Below are 19,180 nucleotides of genomic sequence, written 5' to 3'. Positions count from 1 at the left end.
GCACACTACATGTGTGCCTGTTGCCTGTGGAGGGCAGAAGAGGGTGTGGAATCCCTTGGAACTGGAGTCACGGGTGGCTGAGTCAGCATGTTGATGCTGGGAATTGAACCCAGGTCCTCAGCAGGAGCTCTTAATCTCTGAGCTATCTCACCCGTCTCGAGACACCTTTAAAACATTATGTCATCTTTCTAATTTTGCTATAAGGAGTATCCCCCCCTCATTCTATCCACATTTCTTTTTAAAAATTATTATTTGATTTTTGTGTGTATGAATATTTTGCCCGTATGTATGTCAGAGCAACACGTGTGTGCCTGGGACCTATAGAAACCAGAAGAGGCGTCATATCCTCTGGAACTGGAGCTATAAGCAGCTAGGAGTTGCCACTGAGTGCTGGGAATGGAACCTGGGTGCTCTTCACTACTGAGCCATCTCTCGGGTCCTCTTTCCCCTCTTTCTTTAAAAAAGTGTTTACAATAACTTTGGGGGGGAGTGAGTGATAGGATGTGATGTAACCAGAATGGCCCTGCCCCTCAGGCTCCAGGACTATAGATGAGTACCATTGTATCCGAGTCACCCTTGGCATGAGTTCATGGAGTCACGACTTAGGATGGTGGTAAAACTTTATGTCCACAGGGCTTCCAGACTCAGCACTTAAAAACACAAGGCACAGAATTTCATTTGTGTTTCAAGTAAGTAATAAAATGGTAATATCAGTACGAAGCATGTGGTATCTGACAACCTTGATCGAGGGTAGATATTGGCACGGGGATGATGGATGGACCTTCTGTGGAGAATTGGGACTTCCTGTTTATTGCACACACATGATATTTGATCTTGTGCTCTGTCAGGTACCACTTGACAATCACTGGCTGAATGGATGCAGTATGGACAGCCGATGTGAGCTAAGTGACGGTCAATTTAAGATCCCAGCTTCTTTTGATTCACTTACTCCAATTTACTCACTGCTGAAATAGTATTTTTTCAGTGTAGGCTGAATCCCCTCCACGTTCTCAGAGGACATACAGCAATGCCTGGATATATGGCTGTTACAGGAGCAGGGCTATTATTGGCATCTAGTTGGTTAAAGCCATGGATGCTGCTAATGTCTTATGATTGACAGGGGAGCTCCTTACAACAGAGTGTCTGGTCCAAATGTCCAGAGCTCAGGCGGAGAAGCCCTGGTCTAGACTGCAGTGCACAGGATTTAGCCACGGTTCCATCAAATTATTCCAGGACAGTTGTTATCTCATTCCTCAAGGTGTCAAATGAAGAGAGAGAGAATGCGAGTGTATCCTACCCTTTCCACTGACCAAGACCTGCTGAAAGAAATCTGATACACTCCTCCAATCTCTCCTAAGAGAAATGTAGAAACAGTGTCAGCCCTCGACTGCCACGGTTCTCACTGCAGCATGGCCTAGCTATGAGGAGTTTGTTCTGGAACCATACAATTTGGGGGATATTATGTAACTCTCCCCTCCTTTAGTGCTGGAGCTACCTGGAACCCACTTATAAATGCTAGTTGAAGAAGACAATATGTGCCTATCATTCTGTCCAGTGCTTGTAGTAGAAGGAAGCTGATTGCTAAATACAACATTCACAATAAATTCAATAATACTTCATGTTTTTATTGTGCTCACCTCTAATTGTCTATAAAATTTTTACAGACATATATTTGTATTAAAGATCTAATTAATTTTCATGATACCCATGGAAGCTAGGAGGGTGGATTACAGAATTCTCATTTTAAGAGGCAAGAATTAAACCTGCCTGGAGTTACATACTGATTACTCAAGAAGTCAGGATTGAAGTGGTGGTTTTGGCAGGGGTACCATATCTACCATCCTGGGCAGCACTCTGTAGATGCCATCTATCTATCTGACCCTTGTTAGTCAAGTGTCTTAGTTACCTTTCTGTTGCTATGACAAAACAGTATGACCAAGTCATCTTGTAAAAGAAACCACTTAATTGAGGGATGATAATCATAGGGCTGGAGTCCATGACCATAGAGGCAGGAGCATGGCAGCAATCAGGAGGTCATGGTTCTGGGGCAGTAGCTGAGAGCTTACTGGTTCACAATTAGGAAGCAGAGAGGGAGGAGAGGAAGAGGGGGATCTCTAACAGGGACTAGCATTGGCTTATCCCAGTGACACACTTCCTACAAGATCACAGCTCCTAACCCCTCTCAGACAGTCCCACTAACAGAGGACCAATTCAAACATAGGAGTCCAGGGGGGCCATCCTCATTCAAACCACCACAGCTGTCACAAATGCCTACTTTGAAAATCCCTTTAAAATATACATGTGAGACTGAAAAGGTAGAAACCTAGCTAGAGAGGGAAAATATAGCAAAGACATTTCCATTCTTTACATTTATCCTTTTTGTGCCAATTTGCAGCACAGAGAAATAAAAATAGAAAAGAGAATAATAAGTTATGGTCCAGAAACTATTTACTAATAACCATTTTGGTTGACACCCATTTGCTATATACCCAGAAAGATCAGAGATAATACATATCCATCCTATGGCATTTAACATGTAGGGAAAGATGTTTGTGTACAAGGAGAAATTGGGCTGCATCCTTCATCTACCCAAGTACGGTCAAATAATCCCAGTTTTTGTTGACTAATAGAAGGAATCAAGAAACAGTAAAGCCAGGAATCTTAGGCGGAGGCACAGGAATGAACTTAGAGGGCAGATTTTTCACATATCTACTCCTTAGGGCACATACTTGGAAGGAGCCTTGTCATAGGCAGCTGGCTCCCCTCCCACAGCCTTGATGTTTGAGCCCAGGATGTAGGTTGACCAGATGTATTTAAGGAGACGGAAAGGCCATTAAGCCTTGTTCCTGCTGCTCAGGCTGTGCAGCTCTGGATTCTTCCACAGAGACACATCTCCACGGCTACACACGGAAGTCCCCTTGATTCTGGAGCATTGTGTGAAGTTTGACTCCTGTCTAGTAAGTGGTGGCTGCTACTTACAGGTCAATGGGATTAAATTCTATTTTCTACTTAGATTATTAAGTTTTAGAAACGACCAACTTCGAAGTAGTCACTTGGTAAAGTGAAGTGTAGGTCTCAGTACTTGTTCTTGGTGTTATTTTAGCATGACATACTGGCTTGGTGGTGTTTCATTTGTGTTAGCTGTTCCAACATTATCTATGCTTGTCCATGTACTTAAGAAGCCTAAAATTTTTTTAAATTAATATATTTCTTATCATGATTTTGGTAAGAAAGTTAGGATTCTTTTCTTTCTTAAAGAGATATATTATTTATGATTGTTTGCCTGTCTGCCTGCATACATGTGTACCTCTTGCATGCTTGGTGCTCTCTGCAGTCAGAAGAGGGCATCAGATCCCTTGGAGCTGGATTTATAGATGGCTATTAGTTTGCAAGGTGGGGTGTTGGGAACTGAAGTAGGGTCCTCTTCAAGAAGAGCAAGGACTCTCAACTGCCGAGTTATCCCTCCAGCCTCCTGGTAAGGTTGTTACTCAGAGGACTAGAGAGGGAACATTAAATACTAAATATTTTTTGGTACCAAGAGTGACTTAAAGAACACAATTTAAATGGAAAGGATGTCAACTCTGAAGTGTCTCTTATGACCACACAATTCAGACTTTACTAAACGTTATGGTTTCTCTTTAGATTTTCATGTCCCCTCCCATTTTTTAAAAACAGCTATGTTAAGTATAGTGTATTTATGTGTGCTTTTTCTAAGAAGTATTTCTTGAAATTTGATGTGAAAATGCTTGTATCCCTTCCCTTTTATATGTTATGCATCATACTAAAATTACACACAGAAGAAACCTGTTTGGTTTTTATTTTTATTTTCTACAAAAACGTCTCAAAGATATAGGGGAAAAGGGGAAAACTAGAATAACCCTATATTGACTGTGACACATTAGTAACTGTCATTGTTCTGCAGACTTCAATTCATTTCTACAAGTGTGTACACACACACACACACACACACACACACACACACGTGCACGCAGGGGGACTGGGGATGGATTTAAAAGTCTAGATTCCTTGACCTATCATATTGCAGGGCTTGCTTGGACCTCGGTTACAGCAAGTGCAAAGTAGCACTGCAAACTGCCAGTGGTTGTCCAGCACTTAAAACAGCAAGCCTGCCTTTTATCCTATACCCAATGGGGATACTATGACTCTCAGGCACTCCCTTGCTCCTGGCTGACACTCCACACTGAACTGAATATCAGTTGTCATTTAAAAGAACCACGTGACAAACGCACCCTTTCTTAATCTCACTGAGAAGTGCAGTGGCATAGTGTCGTCGGGTGAAGAGGCTAGAGATGAAGGTGAGGACAAGACCTTAAGTGCCTGCACATGAAAAGGCCTCAGTTTGAATCCGGTTTTTTCTCCCCAATGTGTTTGAGGGCAGAGCATGCTAAGCTTTCAACGTCTTACATGAAAACGAGTCTCTAGGGCTTAGAGAAAGCGGCCTTTAGATTCACCTTGAGGAAGTGTTAACCAGATTTCAGTAAGGACCGCACCAGTAGCGTCTCTGATTCCGTAGGTCTAGGTGTGATAGTGAATGTGCCCTTTTAAGGAATCCTTGGGTGATGAGGTTGTGGGTCCAGAGATTTCAGGGACCCCAAGTGCCTAACAGCATCACCATCGAACCTGACGAGCAGCAGGGGAAATGCATGGAGGAGAGCGACGGCGGTCCTGACGTCTTCCGCCACCTCCATCCTCCCTCGCCAGGAATGGGTCAGAACAGGGAAGCAGCAGGAGCGGTACCGGTGCCTGCGCCTTAGGAACGGGAACTCCTCTTCCAACTTCCGCCCGGGGGGAAAAGCAGAAGCCGTCTGGCCCAGGAGAGCAGCTCTCCAATTCTCAGCCTTCAGGTTCGGGCTCCAGAGATAGCCCGTCCTCCAGGCGATCGAGGGCCAGCGCAGCGGCACCCAGGATGTAGGTGAGGCAGGTGAGGGCGGGGACCCGGGCCTGGTGGGATGGCGGCGGGGTTGGGTCCATCGCCAGCGGCCCCGTAGGGCGGAAGATGGCTGCCCCGGAGCGCGGCGGACAGTCACGTGTCACTCAGGCAGGGCCGCTCCCGGTTCTTCCCCCCCACCCCCATACCCTCCCCGTCCCCAGACCTGACCCCCGCGGGCAGCGCAACCAGGGCGACCTGTGTCACCGCAGCACGCGAGGGCGGGCCCAGAAGGTCGGGTACCCCGGAAGGCTGCTGTCCCGGCTGCGCGATCCGGGTCCCGGTACTGGGTTCCGCTGTGCGAGCAGGAGGAAATCTGCGGGCGACCCGCACCCCGTGGGGCCATTGGGCATGCGCAGTGCTCCGGCTCTGGTGCGGCGCTCTCCAGGTTTTCGCCGCAACTCCGAGCGGCGGCAGGAGGTGGGGCCCGGCCGGACTAGGTGGCCCGGTGCACCGAGACTGTTTGGAGCCCTAAGGCGCCTCCGAGCTGTCTGGCGCTGCGTGATTTAGGAAGCCGGCAGACCCCTGATTGTGGGGGAAGATGGGAGTGTAAGGATTAGAGCTTTGGGAAATGTTCCCAAGAGTTTGAGGACCATCCATTTTTAAATGATCACTCATGAGTCAGTCACCAGTGTCGTCGCTCTTGGGCTTGGTGGGGAAGAAAATCCCAGTGTAGTTCGCAAACTGCTGTCCCCGAGGGTGGTTTCTCGAAGGCTGAGTTTGAGTCCCCAGCTCTCTGGCCGGCTGTAGCCTCACAAATCTCGGGCTGGCTCCTAATTGGGCTTCTGATCCCGGAGGATGAAACCAGCCATCTGGGCCTTTTTCGCCGTGGGGGGGATGCGCTTGCCTCTCCAGTTCCCGTTGCTTGAAACGAAAAGGAAAAGGACCTATCGCTCCATTCCCCCGAGCACATCCCACGGCTCGCTGTCCTAAGGGACTCCGCTGGGTCCCCGGTCCAGCGTCCACGGTCCCCGCCCCCCCGGCCGCCGGGAACACCCGGAGGAACGGACCAGCGTCGCGCGGGAAGCCGACCCGGCTCCGCCGCGGACTGGGCATGCTCGGCAGCCTGAGGCTCCAAGTCGGAAGCCTTCTTGCCAGCTCCGCAGCGGCCCGGGCAGCGGCGGCGGGCTGCCGGCTGGACAGGAGTGGGGAGGGCCGGTGCGGGCGAGCTGTTCTTCCCGGGAGCCTAGCACTCGGGCGGGAGGGCGCGATCGGTGCGGAGCCCGCACGCCGCCCTGCCCCGGATTTCGTTCCGCGGCGGGGAGCTCGGCGCGTGGAAAAGAATTCCGGCGGCCGCGACGACTCGCGTGCAAGTGAGTCGCGGGGCGGGGGCGGAGGGCCGGCCTCTGGGTCGCGGACGGCTGGATCTGACCCGAGTCTCGCTGGTCCGGCCTGACCTCGGCGGACGGCAGGCGAGCAGCCGGGGCGAGGGGGCGTGAGCGCAGCCCGCGCGGTGTCGCGCGCGTCCCTGGCCGGCTGTCCCCCCGCGGCCGCTCGTGGGGGTGGGCGCGGGGGAGCGCTCTGGCGGCCGCGATCCCGGCTCCGAGGGGGCGGGCCGCCGGCGGGGCTCCCCCGCCAACTTGGGCGGGGAGGAAGGCGGAGGCGTCAGTGGGCACCTTTCCGAGGTGCTGCGTGCGGGCTGGAAGGCTGCCTGGTGTCATATTGGGGCGAGCGGACTGTGGCGGGGCCCGAGAGCCCAGAGCCGAGGACCTTTGGAGCGCCAGCCAGCCGTAGGTCCGGCAGTGTTCAGGGGTGGACCCCCAAATCGCAGCCCCACCCCCACCCCCACAGCCCGGGCGGCGGAGTGACAGTTGGTACCTCCTGGTCTGATTGCAGCCGGCTAGGCGCCCGCGGCTTTGGGATTCCCTTCAGCACGGCCCCTTGATGACCCAACGACATAACAGGTGGGACCCCCTTCCCGGAGGAATGAGCCCCTCCTCCCCAGGCGGCGTAACAGCTCCCGGCTTGCTCGCCGCTGCTCCGAGACCCCACGTATCCCCGCCGCGTGGGGGTGTTAAAGGGTAAGGCCTGCAGGGGCATCAGCGTAGCTCTGGTCGCGGTTCGCCCAGCGAATGAGGGGTCTGCGTGGTCGTAGACGACTTGTCAAGGGCACATCAGCGACAGCGGTGCCTGCCTCTGCCCGCGTCTTAACTCACACTCCGGCTATCTTCCTTCGGTGGTCCCGGTGCTCTGGTTCAGCTAACGGATTCATCCTGGCGCGTTCTGCTTAACGCTTGATCCCCTTTGACTGTAGCGAGTAACAGTCGGGGTGAAGGATGCTTGTGGTCCTGAGGAGCTGAGAGAATCCGGGCAGGTGCTTCTTGGATGTTGCATTTCACCTTCAGAACAGGACAGAGTTCAGCGGAGCACACTTAGAAAAAGACAGAAGGCTGGTTTCTGACGGGAAGTTTATTTTCTGTGTTCTGAGGCCTGCCTTCTGTCATAGCTCCCCCGAAATTTACCGTCTTCAGACTGGTGATGTTTCTGGTTGGCTATCGGGCTGTGGAAGTGGTGGAAGCCTGTCATTCTGTGCTTCCAACTCCCCATGCCTTCTGGCACTGGGTGCTGAATATCAGCAGGGGTGGGGGGCTGAGGGAGCAGAAAGGAGTGAGATTGATGAGGAAGGATTCTGGTGGAAGTTGTCTTGGGAGGCAGTTTGGGTCTGTGAGGCAGGGGAAAGGATTTCTGGTCCAGGCGTTTCATTGGTCAATGGTAGTTGTCCATGGAAGAAGCCAGCCGGGGTTGGGTGCCGATGTAGTCATTTTTTTTTTTTTTTTTAAGGGAAGTCCAGGGAGGTTTGGTGATTCAGCAGGTGGCATGTTTCCAGCTCCAAAGCCTTGCCTTGGTGGAGCAAGCAGGCGAGCAAGCTGCAGAGCCTATGCCCGCTGCTGGTCGTGCCTAGCTGTGGGGAAACTCCAGGAGCGGGCTTCTTAGGCACAGCATAAGTCTCTTTCCCTGTCTCGGCCTCTGTTTCCTTCCGAATGCCCTGGTCCTTTGGGTTTCCTTAATGCTCCTCTTAAGCTATAAGGCACATTTGAAAGGCTCTGTATCGCAGACTTTCTGGGTGGCAGGAGGTGGCTGCCACTCCAGCGCAGTTAAGTAGTTACTCTACTGAGTGAGAGCCCCCTTCCATTTCTGCTTCAGACACCAGACATTTTTATTGTTAGTAAATACACATTATTATTTTTTTGCCACTTGTCACTGACACTGAACTACTTCAAATATCAGGGAACTTAAAAGAAACTACTAATCCAAGATATTGATTAAGTTATTAAATTTATTTAAAGTATCTTACTCATTGGAGAGCTCCAGTGTCTTGCATGATGCCTGACCAGTATGTAGTACTCAGTAACTGCTTATTCATATTTAAAAACATTTTTCATAAGAGAAGAGCACTAGTATTTACCACATTCCTCATCCTTTTTGTCTGTCAGCAAAATGTGTCTGTTAGAACAAAGAATGCACAGCAATGTCTGTGAATTATACATGTTGGATGCTTTGTGTGTTTCCCCAAGATGCAATTGCCTCGCGTTGACCGTCAACAACAGTTGCATGTCAAGAACTCAATGCTTGTCTTGTTTACATTTTCATTTTCAACTTGTGGCAGGTACTTCTCTTGAGCTAGAATAAAGGACATTCAGGGTAGCTCATAAAAAACGTGGAGGAAAACTCTTAAACGCACAAGCCGTCAGCTGTTTGTAACTGAACTGTGCTCCTGACATGTATCATGTGTTCTCTGATTGGCAAGACCTCATTTCCTGCAAAGCACTTTAGGAAACTGCAGGATCCCTAACTTTTTGTCATTCAGTGATAAGCACCGCTGTAGAAAAGGCGAAATCTGCTCAAGTGCCGAGAAGACATGGTGACCAGTGTTGTTTTGTGGAGACAGGACAGAGTATAGGTGGCTGTGTCTTTGAATGGTACCACTTTTTTTTATAATAACTTTTTTTGGTATGCCTTGTCTTTAAATATTAGGGCTTATTGGTTAAAACTCTTCATCAGGAATATAAATGCAAGACAAAGAAAGAGAGGGTATCAGTGCTTATTTATTGCTCCCCACTACATCCCCAAGAGCCGTGCTGCAAAGCTTGTCACTTAAATTAGAGTAACCAGTTTAAAAAAAAAATCACAGTTTGGATCAGTTTGTTTTGGTGTGAGGATGGGGAATGAATAAAGGGGAAGAGAGGGCAGCCCCTGTGGGCAGGGAGATGGTTTGGGTTTGTGGCTGTGGCTGTAACTTCTGGTTTCAGTCAAACCAAATTGAATGGCTGGTGAACAGGTGTGGCGCAGTGTCTGCCAGAATGCCTTGTCCCCCTCAGAGTCTTTTCTCAACATATAGACCCACCACAGACAGGTGTAGACGTGGAAATATTCACACACACACACACACACACACACACACACACAGAGAGAGAGAGAGAGAGAGAGAGAGAGAGAAAGAGAGAGAGAGAGAGAACCCCAGCTTCCTTTGAATCTGTCAAAGGGAAGACTAGGCCTCAATGGAATGTTGAAATCCTGGGTTTTGGATTACCCCCGTGCTTCTATTTGAGAAAGAATTCCTTCTGCTCTCCGTGGCTAGCCAGATACCCTTTAACGATACAAGGCTACCGGGACTTCCAGGGAGGCAGCAATTTTAGGTCAATGCAGGGGAACGAGAACTTAGAACCTGGGTGATTTTCTTCCCTCTCAGGCTTCATCAGTTCTTGGAATCAGGTCCTCTCATGGTACAGAACCCCTTGCTGTTGGGTTGTCATGTCTGTTCTTCTCCGTTCCCTCTGCTGCCAGAGAAGTCTTCTCTCTTGTATTGCATGAGGTTTTTGGGGGAGGGGCTGTGTGGATATTTGTTAAAGTTGTGTTACCTAATTTGTTGTCTTCAGTTTCCCTGAATGGTGCTGAGGCCGTGGACCAGTGGGAGAGTGCTTGCTCAAGCATGCACAGGGTCCTGGGTTCCAACTGGAGCACTTATGGCAAAAGGAAAGCACTTCAAACCTCCCAAAGACATTTATCTTGGAAATAGTTCAACATTTCATGAGAGTTGACAGAATTTCTTTCCGTGTTTTATTTGGTAGCTTTGTGTAGGCTTAGCTTGTATGTATGTACTCATACAAACACCCCTACTGTCTTAGGGTTTCTGTTACTGTGAAGAGACACCGTGACTACTGCAACTCTTATAAAGGAAAACATTTAATTGGGTGACTTACAGTTCCAGAGGTTTAGTCCATTGTCATCTGGACAGGACATGGTGACATGCAGGCAGACATGGTGCTGGAGAAGGAGCTACATCTTGATCCCACAGTCAACAGGAAGTGAAATGTCTCACTAGGTGTAGCTTGAGCATAGGAGACTTCAAGGCCCATCTCCACAGAGACACACTTCTTCCAACAAGGCCACATCTACTCTGACAAGGCCAATCCTCTGAATAGAACCACTCCCTATGAACTTAAGGGGGCCAGTTACATTCAAACTGCCACATAGACTCATGTAAGTTTATATGCATGTGTGTATATTGGTGTGTGCTAGAGGTAAACGCTCAACTCACCTTCGTCCTGTGACAACAGGCCAAACTGAATGAAATGCTGACTGTCTTCTCTTACTGATCTCTGTGAAAGGCTCTTTAGGGGTAGTGGTTTTGGAAGCATGCTCCCTACTAGTGATGCAGATTTTAGACCCCCTGTATCAGAAGCTCTGGGGCCAGAAGCCACTAATCTGTGTTTTGATGTCCCTCACCTGGAGATTCTGATGCAGGGGAGCCTTTGAGAAGCACTGCTGCAGGGCCTGGGTCCAGGACCTGCTCTGGGAGGCTGAGAAACACCAGCATGCGCTGAGTTACTTTCTGAGCTGCTGAGCTGGTCACACTTGCAAGCTGGTTTCCGGATGATACTCCCCATCCTTGTTAGTGTTGGGCGTTAACCAGCTCTTTAGTTTGCCAGGGTTTTGTGGCTAGATAATGTGGATTTATATGATTCTTAATGAATTGGAGGCATCCTTGTATTATTTAGTTGTTACACAGTTGACCAACTGCCCATTTTATCTTCTCTTCCTCCCTTCTTACTCTCTTTCCCCTCCCCCACATTTGTGTTTCTTTCCCTCCTTTTCCATCAATTAAACAATGTGTTCTTTCATGATTTTGGTGAGGCTGTTTTGATTGCATATCATGTTTCCACAAACACATGAGACTTTGTCAGTTTTTCAAGAATTATAATTTATGTAGATAAATCACTTTAAAATGTGTACTTTACTTTTGACAAGTTAGCTCCAAGCTAACTTGGAGCTGCCACAGTGAAGATACTGAACGTTTCTGTCACCCCTGAACTTTCCCTGGGCCCATTTTGTAGTCAGGCCCTTCCTGTTATACCCAGACTTGTATTGTCACTATAGCTTGCATTTCTAGAATTCTATATAAATATTCGATACTGTATGGTACTTTATTGTGTCTGGCTCCTTTCACTAAACATACTGGTTTATAATTCTTTAAAAAATTGTGATACAGTATTTATTTAAAATATCTTCTTTTGAACTGTGACAGAAGACATAGAACATAAACCTTCGAGGCAATCATTTTTGTGTGGTTCACTAGTGTGACATTTATGTTGGATAAGCATCAACATGATTCCTCTCCAGAATGCTGTCATCCCCTGCACCAAACCCCTTAAGTTCCGCCCACTAATTTTGATGCCTTCCAGGGCCTGGTATTTTGTTCTTAGTTCTTCCAGTCATCTGTTCCTGTGCCAAGCCCTTATTTTTTCATTCGAGCTTTACACCATGTTTGATATGGCGGGATGGGACTGTCTTGTTTTTGATGTTGGCTTGATCTTTGCTTTTCTATATATATTTTGGAATGCTTCTTAAATTCTTAATAAAGTCTAGGAAATGTGATTGGCAATACTTAGGTTGAGTCTCATGGAGAGACTTGACATTGTTTTTATTTTGATACTGAGTTTATCATGGTCATTGTCATTCCATCTTTAAAAAATAACCTTTAAATAAAGTTTACAATTTTCTCTGTTATGGCAACATTTTCTTTCATTATTGGTGCTGGAACTTGAGTACCATATACATGCTAAACACATTCTGCACTACTGAGCCAATGAGAATTTTTTAGGTCATATGTTTGGGCAGAGTATAAGTTTGGATGTTTTATTATTGACAGTTATTTTTCTGTTGTGACCAAACACCCAAGCGAAGCAATTCTAGAGCAGAGACACAGTTGCAGGCGTGGTCCCTAAGTGTTCGGTCTGCGGTTGCTCGACCTCATGGCAGCAGCATGTGGAATGTGGAGGGGATGCTCATCATGGCAGGTAACAGAGAGCTACCAGGAAATATTCAGGGACAAGATACCCCAAGGACTACCTGGTGGCCTACTTTTTCCGACTGTGGACAGCCACTCAAAGTTTTTAAAAGCTTCCATAATAGCTCCACCAGCTGGGGACCTAGCCTTTTACACACGTGCCTGTGGCATACATTACATATTAAACCACAATTGTTCCTACCTTAAGGGTGTAGACAGAGTAAGGACTTTGGGGATGGGTCTTGAACAGTCTCTTCGTCTTTTCCAGGTTTGAGTGACATTGGTCGTTTTTTCCCTCCTCTCTGCTTCACTGCCCTAAACTCCTCCTTCCTCAAGCCTGGATAAGTGCACTTCCTCTGTGAGGCCCTGGAGGTAACAGAGTGCAGACCTGGAAGCAGAGCCAATGTCATTGCCCACCCAACACTGGCTTTAAATAGTACATTTCAGACTTTCATCTGCTTCTAAGGATTTATGACCAACAATGTCAGGAAAGCAAAGCGAAGGAGCCCCCCAATTAGTGCACGGCACCCCACATCTACGGATGGGAGCTTGGGACCTCCGTCTACTTTCCCAGAAAGTATGGATACTTCCAAGGAATTTTACAGTTGACTGGGGAGGAAAATCAACAAATATTCAATCAACAATTAGAGGACTCTTTGTAGCGGATGGAATTTAATTAGGTGCTGCAGTGCCAGCAGTGTCGTGGGAAGAGGGAAATCGGCTCTTGGGGGTTTGACTTGTGTGGCATTCGAGTAGGGAGGAGAGAGGAGGATGGTGAAAACGAGTGTAATTAACATTTTTGTTGGGGACTCTGAGGACCTGGTGTTGAACCTCCTGGTAATGAATGTTTTACCTATATTTAAAAAAAAATATTTTTATTTACTTATTTATTGTGTGTGTGTTTGCATGCACACACATCTCAGTGCATGTATGGAGGTCAGGTGACAACTTGGAGAAGTTGGTTCTCTTCATCCATCATGCACTTCCTGGTAAATGAGCTCAGCTGTGAGGTGTATGGCAGGTTCTCTTGGTCGCCTGCTGAACCCTCTTGCCTACCCCCGTGTCGGGATTCAGTGCCTTAAGATCAGTGTTCTGATAAGTGGTGCTAGGTGGCTGGTGTATGTGTAGATAGCAGTAGCTCTCTGAGTTCTAGAATGGTGGGTAAGAGCGTTGACCATGGAGCTAGAGTGCTTGGCTTTGCTGTTCGGCCTCACCGTGGATGGGCTGTACATTGGCAGCAGGTTATGGGGACAGTGCCTCAGGCCCTGCGTTCTTGGGTGGGTGTAAGAACAGCAGCTGCCGTCTAGGGTTGTTGAGTAGCTGTGAGAAAGGCATAAGCTAATGTTTGTAGGGCACTGAGTGTCTGTTACAAAGTGTGTCAGTTATCTCTGTCACTGTGACAAAATGCCTCCACTGCCCTCTGTGCCGTGACAATCACCTTTTAAGGAGCAAAGATTCATTTGGGCTCATGGGCTCATGGGTTCATGGTCATGTGGCTTGAGGAGAGGTTGTGTTTCATGCTAGTGTCGCTGGTCTTTGTGATCTCTAAAGAATTAAGATGAGCCACACAGAGGATACTGTAGCAGACAGGCAGAGTTTATTACTAATTTTATGGCTGTGTTTATTACATAATGAAGAAGGTAGGCGGCGAGTCAAGCAGACTTGCTCTGGGAGAGTGCATGGTGACCTAAAGGACCATTGTGTTGATTTATGTGCTTGGCATGCTTTCTGCTCTCACTAAAGCATCCAGAACCTGTCCAGGTGGTTGACAGGCCCTTCTTTGTCGAGTTGTACAGGGAGGATGCAGTGGTGTGTCCTTGTTTGTTCTCAGAAAGCTGCAGGGCTAGATAATAATCTTATAAAGTTTGGGGCCTCTGGGACTAGGTTTAGACAGCAATCAGTTCCTGACTTTCTTTCTGGGAAGTTTAGGATGTGACCTTTCCTTCCAAGGTCACAGATCTAACTCAGGTTCTCTTCCTTTAGGAGGTAATCAAGAGGTTTGGAGCTCTAGGACCTTCTTGTACCTGTATTGATTGTGAGGGGAGGGGCCAGCCCCGAAGCCATCAAATCCACTGATTTCTGTCTACCTAACGGTGGGGACTCATAGTGGAGAAAGCCGCTTACCTGACAGCAGCCAGGATGGAAGAGAGGGAGAGAAAGGCTCGGGTCTTCAGATCCCCTCCTATGACCTAACTTTCGTCGACTGGGCCACAGCTCTTAAAGATCTCACCACTTTCCAGTAGCATCATAGTCTGGGACCAAACCTCCAAACATGTGCATTTGGGGGGACACTGGAGATCCAAACTGTAGTACCAATTTAGCGCCATTTAAATGTAAGCTGCTGGTCTTTCCATCTTTGTTGATGTCCCTACAGTCTTACTCTGTTTCCTTTGAGGTGTGTGAGGCACAATGCCCCAGAGTTGGATGGCTTTTGTCCAGAAGGTTCTGGTGGGAGGCTCTGTAGTCCAGTAGTATGGGCTTTCTGCATGCTGTTGGATGTGCAAGGCATGGTCAGGTTATAGACGAAGCAGATACGTGCCCGAGACACTGCTGAGGCCAGTGTATGTCTGTTATTGTGAATGTCTTCCCTCAGAGCTCTGGAAGGGAAAGGGTAGAGAGAAATATAATGGTGAGCACACAGGAAGCCAGTCTCATTTTGCTATTTCCCTAGTTCTGTTTAGTCCGTTTGGCAGGACTACAGAAAAGATTCGTGGAAGGCTAATCTGTGAGGGCCCACAGATGTGAGCCTGTTCCACCTTGACTGGAGGTCGGAGTTTGAGCTTATTTTTGCTCTCTCAAAGTTGTTGACTACAGATGTAGCTACAAACAAGAGATTCTGACCTAGAGTGTAGTGAATTGCTATTTTAGGTATAGAGGTGAATCCGCTCCACCCGGATCAAAAGGGGAGCATTCAAGTCTATTCCTTATATCATGTTAGGCTGTTGCCTCCCCCCTCCAAGAGTGGAGTGAAGTATATAAACATGTGGAGAAGAAACATGGATGGAGCCGGGCGGTGGTGGCGCACGCCTTTAATCCCAGCACTCAGGAGGCAGAGGCAGGCGGATCTCTGAGTTCGAGGCCAGCCTGGTCTACAAGAGCTAGTTCCAGGACAGGCTCTAGAAACTACAGGGAAACCCTGTCTCGAAAAACAAAAACAAAAACAAACAAACAAACAAAACAAAACAAAACAAAAAACCCAAAAAGAAACATGGATGGATTCAGCATTCACTGAATTTCCCTCCCCATGCCGTTCTGTGTTTGTCTCTTATTTTTCTCATATCTCTGCTCCTCCTACCTAACATTTCTAATCCACACGCTCCTACCCTGGAACGTACAAGATTTCGTCGAGGCTGGTCTCCCACAGAAGTCACCCCAATGTGTGGTTTCCGACACTAATCCCAAACCAGCCCGTGTCTACCATGACCCTAAGATGTGGATGTTGCCATTCCCTTTTTGGAGGCAGGAAAGTGAGGCCTGAGTAATTTCCCTGAGAAAACAGGAGGAGGAGTGTCCTGAAGGAGTTCACGTTTGGGGCTCCTGCCAGTTGGCAAAAAACAGTGGGTGCTGTTGGTGAGAAGTCAGGTAATTATGTCAGGTTGTAGGTTGGCCCACGCTGGGTGTTCCCATGACCTTCTGACCTTGGGTGCTCCTCTGCCTGAGCTAGTGGGCCTTAAGTTTCAGTTGGCATCAGTTTTACCACCCAGCCTGCTCGCTGGGCCCAACCCCAGAGTTTCTGTGGCAGGTTGCTTGGGGGCAGGTGGCAGGCAGCCAGTGTGTTTCTCATGTTCACCCGCTCCCAGGTGCTGCCGCCATTGATCTGGCGACATGCTTTGGGAACCGCCACCCAAAGCCTTGCTGCAGCAGCCTGGGACCAGTTGCTTCTACCTCACCAGACGGTGACTGTTTGGGATGGCAGAGCAGCGAGTGCCCCTGCTCGGCACTGTGTGTGATGTGGCGAAGAGCGATGGTAAGCTGGGCGTCAGCAACACCTGACGCCCTAAGATTCCGCAGAGTATGGAGTGCCACCCGGCAACCTGTCTTAGGAAGATGGCATCGTTTTCTGGCCCCGCTTCCACATGCCCAGATTAGAAGGTGGTGCTTCCCACCATTTAGCCCCATGGGAAAAGAAAGCACAGATGCTGAAAGATTCCTAGCCTGGCAGTAGAGAGACAGAAGGCAGTCTCATTCACTGATTTAACTGTGACGCCAAAGTGTTTGTAGCAAGAAAGAGCTCGGCACCACTCCGAGAGAGTAGGTAAGAGGGCTGCCACGTGGGCACGCTGATACTAATGAGTCCTCGAGCAGCACAAACAGCTGCAGTTAGCATAGCAGGTTTCCCCGCGTGAGCAGGGTTACAGCTAAAACAGGAAGGAGGAGCAGCTTGGAGCCTAGAAAAGGTTTTGTGAGGGAGCCGTGTCCTCAGGTAGGAAGTATCACCACCACATAGTGAGGCCGGGTCACAGCTAAGCACCAGGCCCCCTGGAACAGTGGTCTCTTCCTGTGGCTTCCCTGCTTTGGCGCAGAGTACAGAAGAGAGCCAATGGTATGGAAAGGCAGTGTGCTGTGGGCGGAGCAAAAGCTGTCCTTGGCGCAGGGGTCTGGGAAGGTGGGACCTAATAGTGGTCATCGGCAAGAAGGACTGGAGACCAGGACTGTGCTCCGAACCCACCCGGAGAGTCACGGGACATCGACAGTTCACACCTTTGCCTTTAAAGATGCAGGCAGACCGGTTCCTAAGATGGAAACTTAGGGAAGATGACCGGCTCTTTTTTTTTCAGCTTGGGTTTTCGTGCTGAATTCTACTTTCAGTGGCTGTGCTTTCTTTCCCCCTTACTCCTGCCTCCCGCTCCTGAAGCCTCCTCACCAACGAGGGCAGACCGAACCTGTGTGTGGGCCACGCGACTGGGGATCCGTGGGCCTCTGCTCCTGTGTTTGGAAGGGAAAATTTGGAACAGCTGACTGCTGGCCAGTTAGTCCCCAGCTATCATAGCTCCCGCCTGTGCCTGGGGCACGCCTGAACGGTGCAGCCCATGTATTTGCAGGGCAGCTGTCTGAGAGCCTTTGACAGTGAAACTGTTTGAGTCCTGTTTTCCGTGGCCCTGCTTTGCTTTGGTCATGCCCAAGCCATTTGATAGAAACAGCAGTTAGGGCTCGATTTTCCAGCTGTTGAAGTCTTACATTTTATAAGGGAATTATAAAAGGCCTCTGCCGGGAACACCTCTGGCTGTCAGCCAAAGCCCGGCTGTCCGGGTCACCTGAGATGAAGGAGGGCAGGTGAGGGCCGTGATGGCAGATGTGCCTGGGTTGCACTTCAGATGTTACCTGAACGTTGCCTGCTGTTTGTGAGGAAGGTGAGACCACTAGAGACCTCTGGGTAACAGGAACTCAGCTAGCAAGGACACAAGCGTCTGATTCAATAGCAGTGGGCTCAGGCTTGTCCTCATGTGAAATAGAATATTAGCTGCTGTGGTACAAGTTGTGTGAAGGCCTTAGCCATATCCACGGGGTGTAGCGTGGTGTCCTTTAATGGTAAAGGTGGCTGGGGAAAGTAGCCACGGAGGGTGATGTTAGAGGAAGTGTGCTGTCCCTTTTCTTGCAGGGGTGTTCTTACCCTTCAGTGGCCGAGACTCTTGGAATGAGGCCCCATGCATGCTGTTGAGCTGGATGGCCCGTTTCCCTGGCCTCTGCTCTCGGACCCTATTACCTCTTCCCTGTGATTTTGACCATTTTTGGTGTCAGTTCCCCTTTGCACCTGGCAGTCACAGCAAGGCACCAGGTGAAGGTCCTGGATCTTTAGCGAAGTCCTTGAAGACGGCCGAAGTGTCTGACTCTTCAGCTTCAGCTAGTGTGAAGTGTATAGGTGTGAACAGAACAAAACCTAGATCACGTGGTGTTTTCTGGGTGGTGGGCAATAGGAACTAATTAAGAAAACAAATAGGAGGCCCCCTAGGTGGTTAAGGGGTGACTCTTCATGCAGGGAACCACCTGGGAACAGCTTTGCCAACCATTCACAAGGTTTCAGAACTTGACATTTGCTTTAGTGCATAGAAATAGCTGAATTACTTTGGGAGGCCCTATAGAGGGGATGGGCAGTAGGCCAGGTTTCCATGGGGCCCTCAGCCTGACTGTTTCCCCTCTGATTGCAACAACAGAAACCGGACCGTCAGAACATTCAGGACTTCTGCAAGCTGCACATTTGTAGTGACCATTTGTTAGATGGCCCTGTCAGCTCCCAGAACTGTGGCAGAACTCCTGGAAGGCTCCACAATGAGTGTGCCCCTTTTGCGGCTACTTAGGTGTGTGTTTTCCGGGCACATTAGCTAGAGCACTCATTGACTTCAAGGGGAAGGTGTCTGAAGGCCAACTGTCCTGAGTAGGGGAAAAGTGAAAATCGTAGGCCTGAGAACTTGACCTGAGGGCACTTCCTGTTTTTCGGAGGAACTATTGGGAAGTGATTACCCAAGAGGAAGCAGGTGGACAGTTGAGAACCTCACAGGAGACACAGGGCTTGTGCTTCTGTCTTACGGATGGCACAGACTCAGTTTTCCTCAGAGGTAGTTAGAGCGAAGTGGCACAGTGGGCAGTGGAACGCAGTGCTGTGTTACACTCTTGTCCCGTTCTCCACGGCCAGAAGAGGGGCTGAGCTGCTGGGGCTGGAGGCAGGTGGTGCTCGCAGCTGGTGCTGACTTTTCAGCCTGCTGTGTCCCATGAACCCTGGACTGAAGCCTGAAAAGGACAGTTTGTGACTTTGGTGGTCAGTGCCATCACTTTCCAACCCCAGAAAGTTTGTGATGGTTGCCTTCATGTGCAGCATTGCGGGCCAGCTTTTAAGAGTAGCTTAGATACATACTCTCTGACCCAACCATTCTGCCCTATGGGGTTACTTTAAAAAACAGTCAAGATCAGTCTTCATGCCAGAGCTCTTGATCAGTAATGCAAAGTTG

The 19,180-nt window shown here is 49.0% G+C and overlaps 1 protein-coding gene across 9 annotated transcripts in view; it reads left to right on the top strand.

Annotated features, from left to right (window-relative positions):
* The first annotated feature begins 4,790 nt into the window (after nt 1-4,790).
* Sgms1 (sphingomyelin synthase 1) overlaps nt 4,791-19,180 on the top strand; it is a 265,738-nt gene continuing 251,348 nt past the window's right edge. For 6 of the 9 annotated variants that reach the window (XM_038344315.2, XM_038344312.2, XM_038344297.2 and 3 more), the window contains exon 1: nt 4,791-4,933. The gene's annotated coding sequence lies outside the window, so the exon portion shown is untranslated. Of the gene's footprint in view, nt 4,943-5,992; nt 6,262-19,180 lie in introns of those variants that run through there. The other 3 variants (XM_038344279.2, XM_038344286.2, XM_038344272.2) reach the window with 3 other exon arrangements.

This window comes from Arvicola amphibius, chromosome 1 (genome assembly GCF_903992535.2).
Source record: "Arvicola amphibius chromosome 1, mArvAmp1.2, whole genome shotgun sequence".
Lineage (NCBI taxonomy): Eukaryota > Metazoa > Chordata > Mammalia > Rodentia > Cricetidae > Arvicola > Arvicola amphibius.
Note: the sequence above shows the minus strand (reverse complement) of the source record. Positions and strands in the feature narration are given on the sequence as shown.